Source organism: Carassius gibelio, chromosome B13 (assembly GCF_023724105.1).
Source record: "Carassius gibelio isolate Cgi1373 ecotype wild population from Czech Republic chromosome B13, carGib1.2-hapl.c, whole genome shotgun sequence".
In the NCBI taxonomy this organism is placed as follows: Eukaryota; Metazoa; Chordata; class Actinopteri; order Cypriniformes; family Cyprinidae; genus Carassius; species Carassius gibelio.
The window spans coordinates 1,201,529-1,224,762 of NC_068408.1; the positions used below are offsets into that span (position 1 = coordinate 1,201,529).

General features: G+C 33.2%; 2 long non-coding RNA genes across 5 annotated transcripts; one reads left to right on the plus strand and one right to left on the minus strand.

Annotated features, from left to right (window-relative positions):
* The first annotated feature begins 16,063 nt into the window (after positions 1 to 16,063).
* Positions 16,064 to 18,138, plus strand: LOC127969966 (uncharacterized). 2 transcript variants are annotated; one of them, XR_008156445.1, is made up of 3 exons: positions 16,064 to 16,306; positions 17,037 to 17,462; positions 17,909 to 18,138. It is a non-coding gene; the product is annotated as an uncharacterized LOC127969966 (long non-coding RNA). The 2 variants fall into 2 exon arrangements; XR_008156444.1 differs by having other exon boundaries at positions 17,037 to 17,136.
* A 2,248-nt stretch (positions 18,139 to 20,386) lies between these two features.
* On the minus strand, positions 20,387 to 22,951 carry LOC127969965 (uncharacterized). 3 transcript variants are annotated; one of them, XR_008156442.1, is made up of 6 exons: positions 22,862 to 22,938; positions 22,536 to 22,696; positions 21,747 to 21,862; positions 21,519 to 21,603; positions 20,886 to 21,013; positions 20,387 to 20,765 (listed from the first exon to the last, which is right to left on the minus strand). It is a non-coding gene; the product is annotated as an uncharacterized LOC127969965 (long non-coding RNA). The 3 variants fall into 3 exon arrangements; XR_008156441.1 differs by having other exon boundaries at positions 22,536 to 22,951; XR_008156443.1 differs by lacking the exon at positions 22,536 to 22,696.
* Between the last annotated feature and the right edge of the window lie 283 nt (positions 22,952 to 23,234).

Below are 23,234 nucleotides of genomic sequence, written 5' to 3' on the forward strand. Positions count from 1 at the left end.
TCTTCAGAAATCAGAATAATATGATGATTTATTATTACAGTTATCAACAGTTTTGCTGATAAATATTATTTGGGAGTCTGTGATACTTTTTTTCAGGATTCTTTGATGAATAAAAAGTTAAAAAGAAGAGAATTTATTTAAAATATAAATATTTTCTAACAATATTCACTACAGTTCAATAGTTTGGGGTCAGTACATTTTTATCCTTTCTTTTTTTATAAGAAATTTTATTCTTTATTAGATTTTAGAATCTTTTATTCAGGATGTGTCAAATTGATAAGAAGTGATATCAAAGATTAATATTGTTAGAAGAGATTTATATTTTGAATAAACCCTGTTCTTTAAAAAAAAAATTATACATCGAAGAATCCTGAAAAAAAGTATCGCAGATTCCAAAATAATATTTGGTAGCACAACTATTAATAGTTCTAATAATAAATCATCACATTTTCATGATTTCTAAAGATCATGTGACACTGAAGACTGGAGGAACGATGCTGAAAATACAGCTGCACATCACAGAAATAAATTATATTTTAAAGGATATTAAAATATAAACCATTATTTGCTATATTTTATTTTGATAATTTTGAATTATTACTGAAATACAACCTTTTTTTTGTTTCAAACAGTTGATTGAACAATAATAAATGAAGTACCTGAAGCTGACAATGTAGTAAATGTATAATAATTAGCAAAGATGATTAATTTAGCGCTGTAAACGCTTGTGTGAGGGGCGGAGCGTCAGACGCGCGTGAGGACCAAACACAGCAGAACGGTAAGAAACTTCACTCCTCTTATTATTTCTCTTTTACTATAGAGATTTATTTTTTGATACGTGATCTGAGTCTTTCATAGAGCTGTAGAGTTATTAGAGAAATAGAGTTATTTTTTACATTCTTTGGTCGAAGTCTGTTGATTCAGATCAGCACTTCGGAGCCTTTTCGCGACTCGGTTGATTTAGATCGGCACTTCGGAGCATGTTCGCGACTCGGTTGATTCAGATCGGCACTTCGGAGCCTGTTCGCGACTCGGTTGATTCAGATCGGCACTTCGGAGCATGTTCGCGACTCGGTTGATTCAGATCGGCACTTTGGAGCAGGAAGTGTTTGTTAAACAGTTAATTTGTGATGAATGAATATTTGACCTGAGGCTTTTTTTTAACCTGTCGATGTGATTTTTAAATGATTTCAATGACTTTTGGATGTCAATACTTCTTGTACCTCAGTTGCATTTTTTTTTGTTTTATGAATTGTGGATTGATTAATCAACTGAGAAATAAAGTTGAACATTGATTATCATTAACTCTTAAATAAGATGATGAAAAGAAAAGGTAATATTGCATATAAAATTATATCTAACTATGAACTAACTTGCGCAATACAGTAAATATTCTTACTCTACCCTAAATCAGGGAAAAAATGTTTGGCTCAGTTTACAGAAAAGTGTACGTCACACATCCTTTCATTATGATGCAACATAGTTTTCTCCTGAGATGAGTATTTAACATCTTTATTATTGTGGGGATTAGTGTGTAAGTGCTACACACACACACCGGTCAGAGTTTGGGATCAGAATGATTTTTTTATGTTTTTTTTTTTTTTCTTACCGGATTTACTCATCAAAACTGCATTTATTTGATCAAAAATACAGGAAAAAAAGTGAAATATTATTATGAAGTAAAACAACATTATTTTTTATTTTAATATACATTAAAATCTATTTTATTTCTGAGATTTTCAGCATCATTCCTCCAGTCGTCAGTGTCACAGAATAATATGATGATTTATTACGTGCTGCTGAAACCGTGATACTTCTTTCAGGATTCTTTGATGAATGAAAAGCTAAAAAGAAGAGCATTTATTTAAAGATTTTTCTAACAATATTCACTACAGTTCAATAGTTTGGGGTCAGTAAATTTTTATCCTTTCTTTTTTTTATTAGAAATGGTATTCTTTATTAGATTTTAGAATCTTTTATTCAGGATGTGTTAAATTGATAAGAAGTGATATCAAAAATTAATATTGTTAGAAGAGATTTATATTTTGAATAAACGCTGTTCTTTAAAAAAAATTATACATCGAAGAATCCTTAAAGTATCACAGATTCCAAAATAATAATTGGTAGCACAACTATTAATAGTTCTAATAATAAATCATCATATTTTCATGATTTCTGAAGATCATGTGACACTGAAGACTGGAGGAACGATGCTGAAAATACAGCTGCACATCACAGAAATAAATTATATTTTAAAGGATATTAAAATATAAACCATTATTTTATATATTTTATTTTGATAATTTTGAATTATTACTGAAATACAACCTTTTTTTGTTTCAAACAGTTCATTGAACAATAATAAAGGAAGCTGACAATGAAGTAAATGTATAATAATTAGCAAAGATGATTAATTTAGCGCTGTAAACGCGCGTGTGAGGGGCGGAGAAGCGCCGCAAGCGTCAGACACGGGTGAAGACCAAACAGCAGAACGGTAGGAAACTTCACTCCTCTTATTATTTCTCTTTTACTATAGCGATTTATTTATAGATGCGTGATCTGAGTCTTTCATAGAGTTGTAGAGTTATTAGAGAAATAGAGTTATTTTTTACATTCTTTGGTCGAAGTTTTCAGATCGGCACTCCGGAGCCTGTTCGCAACTCTGTTGATTCAGATCAGCACTTCGGAGCTTTTTCGCGACTAGGTTGGTTCAGATCGGCACTTCGGAACATGTTCGTGACTCGGTGTATTCAGATTGGCACTTCGGAGCATGTTCGCGACTCCGTTGATTAAGATCGCCACTTCGGAGCCTGTTCGCGACTCGGTTGATTCAGATCGGCACTTTGGAGCATGTTTGTGACTCGGTTAATTCAGATCGGTACTTCGGCGCATGTTCGCGACTCGGTGGATTTCAGATCGGGACTTCGGCATATGTTCGCGCCCTCAGTTGATTCAGATCGGCACTTCAGAGCATGTTTGAGATTTTTTTAAATTCAAATCTGGACATCGAAGCAGGAAGTGTATGTCAAACAGGTGATAAATTAATATTTGGACTTGAGGCTTTTTTTTAACCTGTCGATTCAGTATGTACATGGACCCACACACAAAGGTCGACACACTCTAGACTTAATCATCAGTAGGGCTCTAAACTTTTCATCCATTGTTATTAAGGACATAGTGTCACAGATCGCAAGAGGCGAAGACTCAAGTGCAGGCAGATGGGAAGACTTCATTTATACATCACCAAAATAAATAAAAACACAACTGAAACCAGAGGAGCGTTCAAAGTTACGAGACATAGACTGAAGACAGATTCCAAGTGAAATGCTCTCAGACAGCAAATGCAATGAGTTTGCATCCTTCTTTTCTGAGAAGATCATCAATATCAGGAAGGCGATTAGCACATCATCAAGTAATGCAGTTAGAAATACCAAGGGTTCACACAAAACAAGGGGAATCTGCTTTTAGTGTCTATTCCGCTCACAGTTGGAATCAGCTTCCAAAAGAGATCTGATGTGCTAAAACACTAGTCACATTTAAATCTAGACTTAAAACTCATCTGTTTAGCTGTGCATTTATTGAATGAGCACTGTGCAATGTCCGAAATGGTTGCACTATATTTTCACTGTTTTTTTTTTTAATATAAAATAATTTTGTAACCGTTTTTAAATTCATTATAATTAAGTAAAATTTTTAATCATTATAAAAGTTTTAAAATTGCTTGTTTTATATTTGTTATAATTTTTCTTTATGATTATTTTACTTTCTTTTATGTAAAGCACTTTGAATTACCATTGTGTATGAAATGTGCTACATAAATAAACTTGCCTTGCCTAGTGTGTTAGTGGGCTTATGTGTGTGTGTTATATATATATATATATATATATATATATATATATAACACACATACACACACTACCGGTCAGAGTTTGGGATCAGAATTATTTCTAATGTTTTTTTTACAGGAATTTATTTTACTCATCAAGACAGCATTTATTTGATCAAAAATACTGGAAAACATGTAATATTGTGAAATATTATTAACATTTTTCTATTTTAATATGCATGGTGTAATTTATTCATGTGATGTGCAGCTGTATTTTCAACATCATTCCTCCAGTCTTCAGTGTCACGTGATCTTCAGAAATCAGAATAATATGATGATTTATTATTACAGTTATCAACAGTTTTGCTGATAAATATTATTTGGGAGTCTGTGATACTTTTTTTCAGGATTCTTTGATGAATAAAAAGTTAAAAAGAAGAGCATTTATTTAAAATATAAATATTTTCTAACAATATTCACTACAGTTCAATAGTTTGGGGTCAGTACATTTTTATCCTTTCTTTTTTTATAAGAAATTGTATTCTTTATTAGATTTTAGAATCTTTTATTCAGGATGTGTCAAATTGATAAGAAGTGATATCAAAGATTAATATTGTTAGAAGAGATTTATATTTTGAATAAACCCTGTTCTTTAAAAAAAAAAATTATGCATCGAAGAATCCTGAAAAAAAGTATCGCAGATTCCAAAATAATATTTGGTAGCACAACTATTAATAGTTCTAATAATAAATCATCACATTTTCATGATTTCTAAAGATCATGTGACACTGAAGACTGGAGGAACGATGCTGAAAATACAGCTGCACATCACAGAAATAAATTATATTTTAAAGGATATTAAAATATAAACCATTATTTGCTATATTTTATTTTGATAATTTTGAATTATTACTGAAATACAACCTTTTTTTTGTTTCAAACAGTTGATTGAACAATAATAAATGAAGTACCTGAAGCTGACAATGAAGTAAATGTATAATAATTAGCAAAGATGATTAATTTAGCGCTGTAAACGCTTGTGTGAGGGGCGGAGCGTCAGACGCGCGTGAGGACCAAACACAGCAGAACGGTAAGAAACTTCACTCCTCTTATTATTTCTCTTTTACTATAGCGATTTATTTTTTGATACGTGATCTGAGTCTTTCATAGAGCTGTAGAGTTATTAGAGAAATAGAGTTATTTTTTACATTCTTTGGTCGAAGTCTGTTGATTCAGATCAGCACTTCGGAGCCTTTTCGCGACTCGGTTGATTTAGATCGCCACTTCAGAGCCTGTTCGCGACTAGGTTGATTCAGATCGGCACTTCGGAGCATGTTCGCGACTCGGTTGATTCAGATCGGCACTTCGGAGCATGTTCGCGACTCGGTTGCTTCAGATCGGCACTTCGGAGCATGTTCGCGACTCGGTTGATTCAGATCGGCACTTCGGAGCCTGTTCGCGACTCGGTTGATTCAGATCGGCACTTTGGAGCAGGAAGTGTTTGTTAAACAGTTAATTTGTGATGAATGAATATTTGACCTGAGGCTTTTTTTTAACCTGTCGATGTGATTTTTAAATGATTTCAATGACTTTTGGATGTCAATACTTCTTGTACCTCAGTTGCATTTTTTTTGTTTCATGAATTGTGGATTGATTAATCAACTGAGAAATAAAGTTGAACATTGATTATCATTTACTCTTAAATAAGATGATGAAAAGAAAAGGTAATATTGCATATAAAATTATATCTAAGTATGAACTAACTTGTGCAATACAGTAAATATTCGTACTCTACCCTAAATCAGGGAAAAAATGTTTGGCTCAGTTTACAGAAAAGTGTACGTCACACATCCTTTCATTATGATGCAACATAGTTTTCTCCTCAGATGAGTATTTAACATCTTTATTATTGTGGGGATTAGTGTGTAAGTGCTACACACACACACCGGTCAGAGTTTGGGATCAGAATGATTTTTTTTATGTTTTTTTTTTTTTTTCTTACCGGATTTACTCATCAAAACTGCATTTATTTGATCAAAAATACAGGAAAAAAAGTGAAATATTATTATGAAGTAAAACAACATTATTTTTTATTTTAATATACATTAAAATCTATTTTATTTCTGAGATTTTCAGCATCATTCCTCCAGTCGTCAGTGTCACAGAATAATATGATGATTTATTACGTGCTGCTGAAACCGTGATACTTCTTTCAGGATTCTTTGATGAATGAAAAGCTAAAAAGAAGAGCATTTATTTAAAGATTTTTCTAACAATATTCACTACAGTTCAATAGTTTGGGGTCAGTAAATTTTTATCCTTTCTTTTTTTTATTAGAAATGGTATTCTTTATTAGATTTTAGAATCTTTTATTCAGGATGTGTTAAATTGATAAGAAGTGATATCAAAAATTAATATTGTTAGAAGAGATTTATATTTTGAATAAACGCTGTTCTTTAAAAAAAATTATACATCGAAGAATCCTTAAAGTATCACAGATTCCAAAATAATAATTGGTAGCACAACTATTAATAGTTCTAATAATAAATCATCATATTTTCATGATTTCTAAAGATCATGTGACACTGAAGACTGGAGGAACGATGCTGAAAATACAGCTGCACATCACAGAAATAAATTATATTTTAAAGGATATTAAAATATAAACCATTATTTTATATATTTTATTTTGATAATTTTGAATTATTACTGAAATACAACCTTTTTTTGTTTCAAACAGTTCATTGAACAATAATAAAGGAAGCTGACAATGAAGTAAATGTATAATAATTAGCAAAGATGATTAATTTAGCGCTGTAAACGCACGTGTGAGGGGCGGAGACGCGCCGCAAGCGTCAGACACGGGTGAAGACCAAACAGCAGAACGGTAGGAAACTTCACTCCTCTTATTATTTCTCTTTTACTATAGCGATTTATTTATAGCACTTCGGAGCCTGTTCGCGACTCGGTTGATTCAGATCGGCACTTTGGAGCAGGAAGTGTTTGTTAAACAGTTAATTTGTGATGAATGAATATTTGACCTGAGGCTTTTTTTTTACCTGTCGATGTGATTTTTAAATGATTTCAATGACTTTTGGATGTCAATACTTCTTGTACCTCAGTTGCATTTTTTTTGTTTCATGAATTGTGGATTGATTAATCAACTGAGAAATAAAGTTGAACATTGATTATCATTAACTCTTAAATAAGATGATGAAAAGAAAAGGTAATATTGCATATAAAATTATATCTAAGTATGAACTAACTTGTGCAATACAGTAAATATTCTTACTCTACCCTAAATCAGGGAAAAAATGTTTGGCTCAGTTTACAGAAAAGTGTACGTCACACATCCTTTCATTATGATGCAACATAGTTTTCTCCTCAGATGAGTATTTAACATCTTTATTATTGTGGGGATTAGTGTGTAAGTGCTACACACACACACCGGTCAGAGTTTGGGATCAGAATGATTATATATATATTTTATATATATATATAAAACACACATACACACACTACCGGTCAGAGTTTGGGATCAGAATGATTTATAATGTTTTTTTTACAGGAATTTATTTTACTCATCAAGACAGCATTTATTTGATCAAAAATACTGGAAAACATGTAATATTGTGAAATATTATTAACATTTTTCTATTTTAATATACATGGTGTAATTTATTCATGTGATGTGCAGCTGTATTTTCAACATCATTCCTCCAGTCTTCAGTGTCACGTGATCTTCAGAAATCAGAATAATATGATGATTTATTATTACAGTTATCAACAGTTTTGCTGATAAATATTATTTGGGAGTCTGTGATACTTTTTTTCAGGATTCTTTGATGAATAAAAAGTTAAAAAGAAGAGCATTTATTTAAAATATAAATATTTTCTAACAGTATTCACTACAGTTCAATAGTTTGGGGTCAGTACATTTTTATCCTTTCTTTTTTTATAAGAAATTGTATTCTTTATTAGATTTTAGAATCTTTTATTCAGGATGTGTCAAATTGATAAGAAGTGATATCAAAGATTAATATTGTTAGAAGAGATTTATATTTTGAATAAACCCTGTTCTTTAAAAAAAAAAATTATACATCGAAGAATCCTGAAAAAAAGTATCGCAGATTCCAAAATAATATTTGGTAGCACAACTATTAATAGTTCTAATAATAAATCATCACCTTTTCATGATTTCTAAAGATCATGTGACACTGAAGACTGGAGGAACGATGCTGAAAATACAGCTGCACATCACAGAAATAAATTATATTTTAAAGGATATTAAAATATAAACCATTATTTGCTATATTTTATTTTGACAATTTTGAATTATTACTGAAATACAACCTTTTTTTTTTTGTTTCAAACAGTTGATTGAACAATAATAAATGAAGTACCTGAAGCTGAAAATGAAATAAATGTATAATAATTAGCAAAGATGATTAATTTAGCGCTGTTAAACGCTTGTGTGAGGGGCGGAGCGTCAGACGCGCGTGAGGACCAAACACAGCAGAACGGTAAGAAACTTCACTCCTCTTATTATTTCTCTTTTACTATAGCGATTTATTTTTTGATACGTGATCTGAGTCTTTCATAGAGCTGTAGAGTTATTAGAGAGTTATTTTTTACATTCTTTGGTCGAAGTCTGTTGATTCAGATCAGCACTTCGGAGCCTTTTCGCGACTCGGTTGATTTAGATCGGCACTTCGGAGCCTGTTCTCGACTCGGTTGATTTAGATCGGCACTTCGGAGCATGTTCGCGACTAGGTTGATTCAGATCGGCACTTCGGAGCCTGTTCTCGACTCGGTTGATTTAGATCGGCACTTCGGAGCATGTTCGCGACTAGGTTGATTCAGATCGGCACTTCGGAGCATGTTCGCGACTTGGTTGATTCAGATCGGCACTTCGGAGCCTGTTCGCGACTCGGTTGATTCAGATCGGCACTTCGGAGCCTTTTCGCGACTCGGTTGATTTAGATCGGCACTTCGGAGCCTGTTCGCGACTCGGTTGATTCAGATCGGCACTTTGGAGCATGTTTGTGACTCGGTTGATTCAGATCGGCATTTCGGGGCCTGTTCGCGACTCGGTTAATTCAGATCGGTACTTCGGCGCATGTTCGCGACTCGGTTGATTTCAGATCGGGACTTCGGCGCATGTTCGCGACTCGGTTGATTCAGATCGGCACTTCAGAGCATGTTTGAGATTTTTTTAAATTCAAATCTGGACATCGAAGCAGGAAGTGTATGTCAAACAGGTGATAAATTAATATTTGGACTTGAGGCTTTTTTTTAACCTGTCGATTCAGTATGTACATGGACCCACACACAAAGGTCGACACACTCTAGACTTAATCATCAGTAGGGCTCTAAACTTTTCATCCATTGTTATTAAGGACATAGTGTCACAGATCGCAAGAGGCGAAGACTCAAGTGCAGGCAGATGGGAAGACTTCATTTATACATCACCAAAATAAATAAAAACACAACTGAAACCAGAGGAGCGTTCAAAGTTACGAGACATAGACTGAAGACAGATTCCAAGTGAAATGCTCTCAGACAGCAAATGCAATGAGTTTGCATCCTTCTTTTCTGAGAAGATCATCAATATCAGGAAGGCGATTAGCACATCATCAAGTAATGCAGTTAGAAATACCAAGGGTTCACACAAAACAAGGGGAATCTGCTTTTAGTGTCTCTTCCGCTCACAGTTGGAATCAGCTTCCAAAAGAGATCTGATGTGCTAAAACACTAGTCACATTTAAATCTAGACTTAAAACTCATCTGTTTAGCTGTGCATTTATTGAATGAGCACTGTGCAATGTCCGAAATGGTTGCACTATATTTTCACTGTTTTTTTTTTAATATAAAATAATTTTGTAACCGTTTTTAAATTCATTTTAATTAAGTAAAATTTTTAATCATTATAAAAGTTTTAAAATTGCTTGTTTTATATTTGTTATAATTTTTCTTTATGATTATTTTACTTTCTTTTATGTAAAGCACTTTGAATTACCATTGTGTATGAAATGTGCTACATAAATAAACTTGCCTTGCCTAGTGTGTTAGTGGGCTTATGTGTGTGTGTTATATATATATATATATATATATATATATATATATATATATATATATATATATATATATATATATATATATAACACACATACACACACTACCGGTCAGAGTTTGGGATCAGAATTATTTCTAATGTTTTTTTTACAGGAATTTATTTTACTCATCAAGACAGCATTTATTTGATCAAAAATACTGGAAAACATGTAATATTGTGAAATATTATTAACATTTTTCTATTTTAATATGCATGGTGTAATTTATTCATGTGATGTGCAGCTGTATTTTCAACATCATTCCTCCAGTCTTCAGTGTCACGTGATCTTCAGAAATCAGAATAATATGATGATTTATTATTACAGTTATCAACAGTTTTGCTGATAAATATTATTTGGGAGTCTGTCATACTTTTTTTCAGGATTCTTTGATGAATAAAAAGTTAAAAAGAAGAGCATTTATTTAAAATATAAATATTTTCTAACAATATTCACTACAGTTCAATAGTTTGGGGTCAGTACATTTTTATCCTTTCTTTTTTTATAAGAAATTGTATTCTTTATTAGATTTTAGAATCTTTTATTCAGGATGTGTCAAATTGATAAGAAGTGATATCAAAGATTAATATTGTTAGAAGAGATTTATATTTTGAATAAACCCTGTTCTTTAAAAAAAAAAATTATGCATCGAAGAATCCTGAAAAAAAGTATCGCAGATTCCAAAATAATATTTGGTAGCACAACTATTAATAGTTCTAATAATAAATCATCACATTTTCATGATTTCTAAAGATCATGTGACACTGAAGACTGGAGGAACGATGCTGAAAATACAGCTGCACATCACAGAAATAAATTATATTTTAAAGGATATTAAAATATAAACCATTATTTGCTATATTTTATTTTGATAATTTTGAATTATTACTGAAATACAACCTTTTTTTTGTTTCAAACAGTTGATTGAACAATAATAAATGAAGTACCTGAAGCTGACAATGAAGTAAATGTATAATAATTAGCAAAGATGATTAATTTAGCGCTGTAAACGCTTGTGTGAGGGGCGGAGCGTCAGACGCGCGTGAGGACCAAACACAGCAGAACGGTAAGAAACTTCACTCCTCTTATTATTTCTCTTTTACTATAGCGATATATTTTTTGATACGTGATCTGAGTCTTTCATAGAGCTGTAGAGTTATTAGAGAAATAGAGTTATTTTTTACATTCTTTGGTCGAAGTCTGTTGATTCAGATCAGGACTTCGGAGCCTGTTCGCGACTCGGTTGATTTAGATCGGCACTTCGGAGCATGTTCGGGACTCGGTTGATTCAGATCAGCACTTCGGAGCCTGTTCGCGACTCGGTTGATTTAGATCGGCACTTCGGAGCCTGTTCGCGACTCGGTTGATTCAGATCGGCACTTTGGAGCAGGAAGTGTTTGTTAAACAGTTAATTTGTGATGAATGAATATTTGACCTGAGGCTTTTTTTTAACCTGTCGATGTGATTTTTAAATGATTTCAATGACTTTTGGATGTCAATACTTCTTGTACCTCAGTTGCATTTTTTTTGTTTCATGAATTGTGGATTGATTAATCAACTGAGAAATAAAGTTGAACATTGATTATCATTTACTCTTAAATAAGATGATGAAAAGAAAAGGTAATATTGCATATAAAATTATATCTAAGTATGAACTAACTTGTGCAATACAGTAAATATTCTTACTCTACCCTAAATCAGGGAAAAAATGTTTGGCTCAGTTTACAGAAAAGTGTACGTCACACATCCTTTCATTATGATGCAACATAGTTTTCTCCTCAGATGAGTATTTAACATCTTTATTATTGTGGGGATTAGTGTGTAAGTGCTACACACACACACCGGTCAGAGTTTGGGATCAGAATGATTTTTTTATGTTTGTTTTTTTTTTTCTTACCGGATTTACTCATCAAAACTGCATTTATTTGATCAAAAATACAGGAAAAAAAGTGAAATATTATTATGAAGTAAAACAACATTATTTTTCATTTTAATATACATTAAAATCTATTTTATTTCTGAGATTTTCAGCATCATTCCTCCAGTCGTCAGTGTCACAGAATAATATGACGATTTATTACGTGCTGCTGAAACCGTGATACTTCTTTCAGGATTCTTTGATGAATGAAAAGCTAAAAAGAAGAGCATTTATTTAAAGATTTTTCTAACAATATTCACTACAGTTCAATAGTTTGGGGTCAGTAAATTTTTATCCTTTCTTTTTTTTATTAGAAATGGTATTCTTTATTAGATTTTAGAATCTTTTATTCAGGATGTGTTAAATTGATAAGAAGTGATATCAAAAATTAATATTGTTAGAAGAGATTTATATTTTGAATAAACGCTGTTCTTTAAAAAAAATTATACATCGAAGAATCCTTAAAGTATCACAGATTCCAAAATAATAATTGGTAGCACAACTATTAATAGTTCTAATAATAAATCATCATATTTTCATGATTTCTAAAGATCATGTGACACTGAAGACTGGAGGAACGATGCTGAAAATACAGCTGCACATCACAGAAATAAATTATATTTTAAAGGATATTAAAATATAAACCATTATTTTATATATTTTATTTTGATAATTTTGAATTATTACTGAAATACAACCTTTTTTTGTTTCAAACAGTTCATTGAACAATAATAAAGGAAGCTGACAATGAAGTAAATGTATAATAATTAGCAAAGATGATTAATTTAGCGCTGTCAACGCGCGTGTGAGGGGCGGAGAAGCGCCACAAGCGTCAGACACGGGTGAAGACCAAACAGCAGAACGGTAGGAAACTTCACTCCTCTTATTATTTCTCTTTTACTATAGCGATTTATTTATAGATGCGTGATCTGAGTCTTTCATAGAGTTGTAGAGTTATTAGAGAAATAGAGTTATTTTTTACATTCTTTGGTCGAAGTTTTCAGATCGGGACTCCGGAGCCTGTTCGCAACTCTGTTGATTCAGATCAGCACTTCGGAGCTTTTTCGCGACTAGGTTGGTTCAGATCGGCACTTCGGAACATGTTCGTGACTCGGTGTATTCAGATTGGCACTTTGGAGCATGTTTGTGACTCGGTTGATTCAGATCGGCACTTCGGAGCCTGTTCGCGACTCGGTTGATTCAGATCGGCACTTTGGAGCATGTTTGTGACTCGGTTGATTCAGATCGGCACTTCGGGGCCTGTTCGCGACTCGGTTAATTCAGATCGGTACTTCGGCGCATGTTCGCGACTCGGTTGATTTCAGATCGGGACTTCGGCGCATGTTCGCGACTCGGTTGATTCAGATCGGCACTTCAGAGCATGTTTGAGATTTTTTTAAATTCAAATCTGGATATCGAAGCAGGAAGTGTATGTCAAACAGGTGATAACTTAATATTTGGACTTGAGGCTTTTTTTTAACCTGTCGATTCAGTATGTACATGGACCCACACACAAAGGTCGACACACTCTAGACTTAATCATCAGTAGGGCTCTAAACTTTTCATCCATTGTTATTAAGGACATAGTGTCACAGATCGCAAGAGGCGAAGACTCAAGTGCAGGCAGATGGGAAGACTTCATTTATACATCACCAAAATAAATAAAAACACAACTGAAACCAGAGGAGCGTTCAAAGTTACGAGACATAGACTGAAGACAGATTCCAAGTGAAATGCTCTCAGACAGCAAATGCAATGAGTTTGCATCCTTCTTTTCTGAGAAGATCATCAATATCAGGAAGGCGATTAGCACATCATCAAGTAATGCAGTTAGAAATACCAAGGGTTTACACAAAACAAGGGGAATCTGCTTTTAGTGTCTCTTCCGCTCACAGTTGGAATCAGCTTCCAAAAGAGATCTGATGTGCTAAAACACTAGTCACATTTAAATCTAGACTTAAAACTCATCTGTTTAGCTGTGCATTTATTGAATGAGCACTGTGCAATGTCCGAAATGGTTGCACTATATTTTCACTGTTTTTTTTTTAATATAAAATAATTTTGTAACCGTTTTTAAATTCATTTTAATTAAGTAAAATTTTTAATCATTATAAAAGTTTTAAAATTGCTTGTTTTATATTTGTTATAATTTTTCTTTATGATTATTTTACTTTCTTTTATGTAAAGCACTTTGAATTACCATTGTGTATGAAATGTGCTACATAAATAAACTTGCCTTGCCTAGTGTGTTAGTGGGCTTATGTGTGTGTGTTATATATATATATATATATATATATATATATATATATATATATATATATATATATATATATATATATATAACACACATACACACACTACCGGTCAGAGTTTGGGATCAGAATTATTTCTAATGTTTTTTTTACAGGAATTTATTTTACTCATCAAGACAGCATTTATTTGATCAAAAATACTGGAAAACATGTAATATTGTGAAATATTATTAACATTTTTCTATTTTAATATGCATGGTGTAATTTATTCATGTGATGTGCAGCTGTATTTTCAACATCATTCCTCCAGTCTTCAGTGTCACGTGATCTTCAGAAATCAGAATAATATGATGATTTATTATTACAGTTATCAACAGTTTTGCTGATAAATATTATTTGGGAGTCTGTCATACTTTTTTTCAGGATTCTTTGATGAATAAAAAGTTAAAAAGAAGAGCATTTATTTAAAATATAAATATTTTCTAACAATATTCACTACAGTTCAATAGTTTGGGGTCAGTACATTTTTATCCTTTCTTTTTTTATAAGAAATTGTATTCTTTATTAGATTTTAGAATCTTTTATTCAGGATGTGTCAAATTGATAAGAAGTGATATCAAAGATTAATATTGTTAGAAGAGATTTATATTTTGAATAAACCCTGTTCTTTAAAAAAAAAAATTATGCATCGAAGAATCCTGAAAAAAAGTATCGCAGATTCCAAAATAATATTTGGTAGCACAACTATTAATAGTTCTAATAATAAATCATCACATTTTCATGATTTCTAAAGATCATGTGACACTGAAGACTGGAGGAACGATGCTGAAAATACAGCTGCACATCACAGAAATAAATTATATTTTAAAGGATATTAAAATATAAACCATTATTTGCTATATTTTATTTTGATAATTTTGAATTATTACTGAAATACAACCTTTTTTTTGTTTCAAACAGTTGATTGAACAATAATAAATGAAGTACCTGAAGCTGACAATGAAGTAAATGTATAATAATTAGCAAAGATGATTAATTTAGCGCTGTAAACGCTTGTGTGAGGGGCGGAGCGTCAGACGCGCGTGAGGACCAAACACAGCAGAACGGTAAGAAACTTCACTCCTCTTATTATTTCTCTTTTACTATAGCGATATATTTTTTGATACGTGATCTGAGTCTTTCATAGAGCTGTAGAGTTATTAGAGAAATAGAGTTATTTTTTACATTCTTTGGTCGAAGTCTGTTGATTCAGATCAGCACTTCGGAGCCTGTTCGCGACTCGGTTGATTTAGATCGGCACTTCGGAGCATGTTCGGGACTCGGTTGATTCAGATCAGCACTTCGGAGCCTGTTCGCGACTCGGTTGATTTAGATCGGCACTTCGGAGCCTGTTCGCGACTCGGTTGATTCAGATCGGCACTTTGGAGCAGGAAGTGTTTGTTAAACAGTTAATTTGTGATGAATGAATATTTGACCCGAGGCTTTTTTTTAACCTGTCGATGTGATTTTTAAATGATTTCAATGACTTTTGGATGTCAATACTTCTTGTACCTCAGTTGCATTTTTTTTGTTTCATGAATTGTGGATTGATTAATCAACTGAGAAATAAAGTTGAACATTGATTATCATTTACTCTTAAATAAGATGATGAAAAGAAAAGGTAATATTGCATATAAAATTATATCTAAGTATGAACTAACTTGTGCAATACAGTAAATATTCTTACTCTACCCTAAATCAGGGAAAAAATGTTTGGCTCAGTTTACAGAAAAGTGTACGTCACACATCCTTTCATTATGATGCAACATAGTTTTCTCCTCAGATGAGTATTTAACATCTTTATTATTGTGGGGATTAGTGTGTAAGTGCTACACACACACACCGGTCAGAGTTTGGGATCAGAATGATTTTTTTATGTTTGTTTTTTTTTTTCTTACCGGATTTACTCCAACCCATTCTCACTCCAAAGGCGTCAAAAACCGAAGCATGGTCAAGCGCCCCTAGCGTCACTTTTTTGACGCCAAATGTGCCTCTCGGCGTCGAATATCGAAGCACTACGACCTTCATTGCTTTCAATGGGAAACTTTTGGCGTCAGAATTCGACACGAGGACATGAGATGTTTATCGCTATGAAATCACGTTCAAGAAGTCTCATTCAGCACACATCGCGATACTTGCTATCAGTTCCACAGTTTGGGTGAGTAGTCGTAAATACGCTCTTTTAATGCCTTTTATAAAATGTATTCTGTCTTATTTATTAATCAGATTAGTGCCATATGTTTAATCGCTGTATTATATCGGTCATCCGCGGCTGTCTTTGAGTTTCATTGCGTTTAAATAAATGAACACAGCTGCTAATTAGTCTGATTAAACTCTATCTGTCACGTGACGTGCCATAGACCTTCGATCCGTTTTATATTATTATTAATTTCAGGATCAATGATGTAAGTTGTATTTGTAGTAAAATCATGGTAATCACGACACTTACAATAGTAATAAATGAAATGTGAAGTTAAAACACAGTAAACAGGACATTAGTAACTGTAACTGTAGTTTTACTATGGTATATTAATAATCAATACAACAATACAATAATCACCAAACCAGCTATGTTTGTATCACTGTAATGTTAGTGTTTTTATGTGCTTTTATATGACAGATATCACAGTAATCATATGTTCTGTACCATGCTTTTAATACCTTTTAATGTAAATCCCCCCCCCCAAAAAAAAAAATCAAATTAAAAATAAATAATAAAACATGTATTTTTCCATTTTGCAGTTCATTCATATCAGTTTATATTTATATATATATTTATATATATTTATTATATCTAAATATTTTGCTCACAGATCATTATTAACATTCTTTATATAATTCAATTTTATTTACTCTCCCCATTTTATTATTTTTATTTTTATTTTTAGCTGAAAAGACATAAAGGCAGTCAGCCCAGTGGTGTTTCTGGAGAGGGATTCCTTCAGAAATGGAGAAGACAGAAAGCTGCGGAGGCAGATATATGCAGCAGTAAGTCTGTGATAGTTTGTCTCTTTTATCAAACATTCCTGCTGTTATAATTTGTACAGCATTTGTTGTTTCTTAAACTGTTGCACTGTCCAAATACCCACACTTGCCATCTTTGCACTTGACCACTTGATTACTTATTTGAAGTCTTTCCTGTATTTGGCCTAGTGTTCGAGTGAGCATGATGACCACAAGTGTGTGTCGAACTTTTCATGACCTGATGACTGTGTTTCCCAATCCTGATCCTGGAGAACCCCAGCACTGCACGGTTTTGGTGTCTCTCTTATCTGCCTTGGAGTCTTCACTGATGAGCTGATGAGTTGAATCAGGTGTGTTTGATCAGGGAGACATCTCAAATGTGCAGTGTTGGGGTTCTCCAGGACCAGGATTGGGAGCCACTGCCTTATGGGACACTTATGTGTTTACAGAGATTTTTAATAACTAATTATCAATATTTCACATACTGTACATTGGACAGCTTCCCATGACCTCTTGTGAGATCTCGGCAAAAAGTCTGATGATTTATTCCAAAACATGATGCATGATGGGATACACTAAGCTTTGTATAGCGCTCCGGAGCAGTATTGGAGAGGTTTAGTGTGTGTTAAGGACGCTGTGCTTTGGCATTATTAAGACCGGGGACAGTCTCGTTCACACACTGTCACGTACACACACTCTCAAGTTTTTACAGAGGCTGCTTTTATGGTCTAAACAAAACACAGTGTAATGTATAAGTTGAATGTAATTTAATATTTCCTTCCTTTCTGTCTTACAGGATTGTTTGAGGATAACGCTGTAGCTCCATCATGCACAAGGACTCACCTCGTTTACTCTTTATCACCCACACACACAGAAATGGTCCCTGGATCAGTGATTAGACTTTGCAGTGGTTTGATTTTTGCAGAAGATGTAACTTTGTTTTAATTATAAGCTCATAATGAATACATTACAGAACCAGTGATGAAAACAATAGTTAAAAATAGCGCTCCATATTAAAAATATATTGCACACTTGACATGCATGTCTTCATGGTGTTTTTTTGTGAGTTTGAAACATTTACATTGTGTTGTATAACATTTTGGTCACAACACTTTTTCCAGTGTTCTCTGAAAGACATACTGTATTTACTGTTTTGTTTTTTAATAAAAGCATTTTCATTTGCATACTGAAAATAGTTAATGTTTACAACATAACTGCCTTTTTATTCTTTATGGTGGCAAAAACGAGCTTGGTGACAGAGGATGCAGTGTAGTAATTTGGGCATGTTGTCTTTAAATGAGTTTGACATATCAATAAATAATGGAAGATCCTTACAAAAATATGCATGTTTATTATGCTTTATGTATTTATTTGTTCATTCATTCATTCATTTATAATTTCAGTTTTTATTCCTAGAGTTCAAATGGTAGAGAATGATAAATCACAGAAACACAAATGTGAACAATTTTAACTTTAAAACACAATGTAATATACAATGTAAATTTTAGAAGCACGTCATTTGATTAGTAAATACATTTGTCTTTGGTCAAAAAAAAAAAATACAAATCTTAAAAATGTGTCTTATATTTATTATAGAGGAATCTGTCTGTTGGATACAACTGCGACTGCTGGGCATGTGCACATCAATATTGCCCAATGTTTGTCAAGCTGAACAACGGAGGAAGGTGAAGACGTTAATAAAACCGAATCTAATAAGTAGCAAGCTTAATCTATTGTTAACCGAATCTATCCCTTCAGCCGAAAAACGAAAGACGTCGGTCATACATGGATAAGGAAGTGTGTCGCTGCTGCTCAGCTTTGATGTCATTGGCTATGAATTTTCAGGACAGTCTGTGGTTGGACTATCTTTTAACCCATATTAAACAGCGCATCATGTAAAAAAGTATGTTTTGCTGCTATCATCACATTAGTAATATATTAAGTCAACAATGAAGTGTTGCTATCTTGACAAAAATGACATCTTTAGCGAGATCCTAATCCTAACCCTAAGCATAACTTCAATGAACTACAAAAAACAGCCCCCTAGTGTTGCCTTTGCATAGATAGAACGACAGAGGCTTGTGGGTAATGTAGTTTAAAACTTTTTATTAACGAAACGAAATAAATTATTTATTTTAAGGAAAACTGGATATCTAAATATGTTTATTGTGCAAACCTCTATGATATATTTGAGAGGCAGGCTGAAATGTGGTATTTTACAGTGAGCAATATTTAAAATGCCTTTATGTCAGCTTTCCATTTATTTCTGAAAACTGAGCTCAACATTATTTTATCAGCATAGCATAAGTAATAATCCTGCCCATTTTCTCTTTGATATGTTAATTGGACTCTGATTTACAGCCATTTGAAATGTACAGTTTTGGGCTCTTCCGGGGGGTGCTACTGGGCCGCTGGGGGTAGAAGGGCAGTAAAACCTACATATATGTATTCTCCTCATCATGGACAACAAACTGAGCTGAGTCACATTTATATCTGACAGTTTTCACAGTCCTCTGTTTTCTATTCTATTCATCATGACTATTATACCTTTTGACAGGAAATTGTGATGCCATCTGATGAAACATTGAAAAATTAGAAAGAAATGATTTAATAATGAAAATAATAGATTATTTATTTGATTTTTGAAGTATATGGCAATAAATATAATGGATGAACCTGCAACAACTTGCCTTTATCTATTCCCCACCTGTAAAGCAGTAATCAAGGACAATGTATACACATTGTGATACTTCACTATTACACAAGGACAAATTCATGCAGTGCTAAGAATATTAATTTATATATTTATATATATATATATATATATATATATATATATAACTATTTAGCAAAAATCAGTGTAAAAATGTCCTCCTCACCCCCGTATCTTGCTCCTCAGGTGCTGGACATCATGTGTGTGCTCTTGGTTTTAATGCAGTACAAGATCCACGTTGATCATTCCTGCTACATTCTCAGTTATCCCTCAAGTGTTTGTAACTATAAAGCCCATGGCACCATCTTGTAATGCAGAATAGTTAATCTCGTAACTCCCTTTATTTCACTAAAAAAATTGCATATTTGTTACTAAAATATAAAAAAATTACTTTCTGGTGTACTGATGTCCCAGATGTTATTAATCCGATCAAAAATGTTTATGTCTTAAATAAAAAAATAATCCCAATAATTAATATGTAGTTTTTCCAAGTCTAAAATAAACACATATCAGCCTACCTAGTAAAATTATGTATTTACCAAGAATCTTCAGAACACAATATTCACCATTTTCATTTTATTGAAGCATAGACTATAAAGTTGATAAAGTAGCATCAAGACGAATAAGATTCAATGAAAATAATTATCATCAAAAATACATTAACCTCATATATAAATCAGTTCACACAGATGAGTGATGAAATGTCCTTAAAAGTCACACAGTCCCATCCAGTCAACTGTGATACAGATCATGTGATACATATAAGACATGAGATACTGTTCCAGAAAATAATGATTCCCATCATCACATCTAAACTGGTTTCATCTCCCCATCGTGTTCTTCTTCTCTCGTGTCTGGAAACAGTTTGTGGCTGATATCCAGCACTGATGTGGTGTAGCTTCTCTCAGCCAGAGGATCTCTCAGTCCTAAGATCCCAGACCTGGTCAAAATGAAACAAACAATCCAGATGAAGTTTTTTAATGGACAGAGAGCTCAGCTTATGTTCTGTGTAATTTTAGCAGGGTGAGTAACTATGACCCTTGTAGTACTGTACACTTACCATTCTTCAAGCTGTTTTAAGACCTTTAGAGAAGGTTTTTCTCTGAAGACAATTTACCACATCCTCTTCTTTCACTCCTTTCAAGAGCATCACTTGGTCAAAACCCCTCATTTGGCTGATGAGATCATCTGTACAAATTAAAATACTGCAATAAAAATTAAAGAATTAAGAAAAAGTTACAGAGGCAAAGGTCTTGCTCATGAGACTGCATTAGCATGTGTAGTTCTCAGAGACTCTAGAATTCATCTATTGTTGCAGTAAATGTGTTTTCTTCCTCTAGAATCTTTCTCCAAAGTTCCTGACTTCTCTCACAAATGTGTTTTAGTCTGTGCAGTGTAAGGCCTGGCTTCAAACCAATCCACTATCAATTCACAATTTATAACATAACATTTAGAAAACAATGAAATAATGTACATTGGTGTTTATATCAACTAAACCAATTTCATGATACTTGTCTACTTTTAAAACAGGTGGTGTGTTTTTAAAAACATAATATTAAAAATGTCCAGTCACACTTTGCTAACATGCTGTAATTGTAATAGTAAAAAAAGAAATCAAGGCTGACATGACCAGTTCTGTGAGAGATCATCATAAAATGTTGTATAACACAGCATTGCTTCAACACACACATACCAGAGGACTTCTGTTTGTTTGAGCACAAGATGGCCATCTTCATTCCTCATCCTGAGCAAATCATTTCCTTGGTCTTCCTTCTCTTCTGTGAAACAAGATAATCTCTACTTACTCTGTGTGCAAATAATATTGCGCATTAAACATAATTAAGTTAATTTAAAGTAAGATTCAGACCAGAGCATTTGAGGAGTAAATGTTGATTAAAAAAAATATTCTAAACAAATGTACCTGGGAAGAGCTGATCGTGGCAAGATTCGCTGAGACTCAGTAATAGCTCTTTTAGTTTTTAGGAAGGTTTGTGAGGGTTGGCTCTTGAGTGAGTTGTTGAGCTTGATATTTTAGACCTGAAAAAGAAGAACAGCATTAGGATTATCTGCAAAAAATCCTGTAAGACAGAAAGAAGGAAATATTATTAATTACGTGCAACTTGTACATTACACCTCTGTAAAGATGCTGTATAATTAAAAGTTAAATGCATCCATTATTGAAAGCAAGTAATTAATAGCAAGCTATAGTCATATGAATTCTTTTGATAGTGTCAGATGAGACCGTCCTGGGGCTTGTACAATATCATACAAGTGTTAAACTGGATTATTAAGACTGTGATGTGTTTAGGGATCATTTTTAAGACTTTGACCTGGTCCAGATACCCACACTTGCAGTCTTGGCCACTTGAGAGTGTGTGTACGTGACAGTGTGTGAACGAGACTGTCTTAATAATGCCAAAGCACAGCGTCCTTAACACACACTAAACCTCTCCAATACTGCTCCGGAGCGCTATACAAAGCTTAGTGTATCCCATCATGCATCATGTTTTGGAATAAATCGTCAGACTTTTTGCCGAGATCTCACAAGAGGTCATGGGAAGCTGTCCAATGTACAGTATGTGAAATATTGATAATTAGTTATTAAAAATCTCTGTAAACACATACGTGTCCCATAAGGCAGTGGCTCCCAATCCTGGTCCTGGAGAACCCCAACACTGCACATTTGAGATGTCTCCCTGATCAAACACACCTGATTCAACTCATCAGCTCATCAGTGAAGACTCCAAGGCAGATAAGAGAGACACCAAAACCGTGCAGTGCTGGGGTTCTCCAGGATCAGGATTGGGAAACACAGTCATCAGGTCATGAAAAGTTCGACACACACTTGTGGTCATCATGCTCACTCGAACACTAGGCCAAATACAGGAAAGACTTCAAATAAGTAATCAAGTGGTCAAGTGCAAAGATGGCAAGTGTGGGTATTTGGACAGTGCAACAGTTTAAGAAACAACAAATGCTGTACAAATTATAACAGCAGGAATGTTTGATAAAAGAGACAAACTATCACAGACTTACTGCTGCATATATCTGCCTCCGCAGCTTTCTGTCTTCTCCATTTCTGAAGGAATCCCTCTCCAGAAACACCACTGGGCTTCCTTTACGTCTTTTCAGCTAAAAATAAAAATAAAAATAATAAAAAGGGGAGAGTAAATAAAATTGAATTATATACAGAATGTTAATAATGATCTGTGAGCAATATATATATATATATATATATATATATATATATATATATATATAAACTGATATGAAAGAACTGCAAGATGGAAAAATGCATGTTTTATTATTTATTTTTAATTGGATTTTTTTTTTTTTTTGGATTTACATTAAAAGGTATTAAAAGCATGGTACAGAACATATGATTACTGTGATATCTGTCATATAAAAG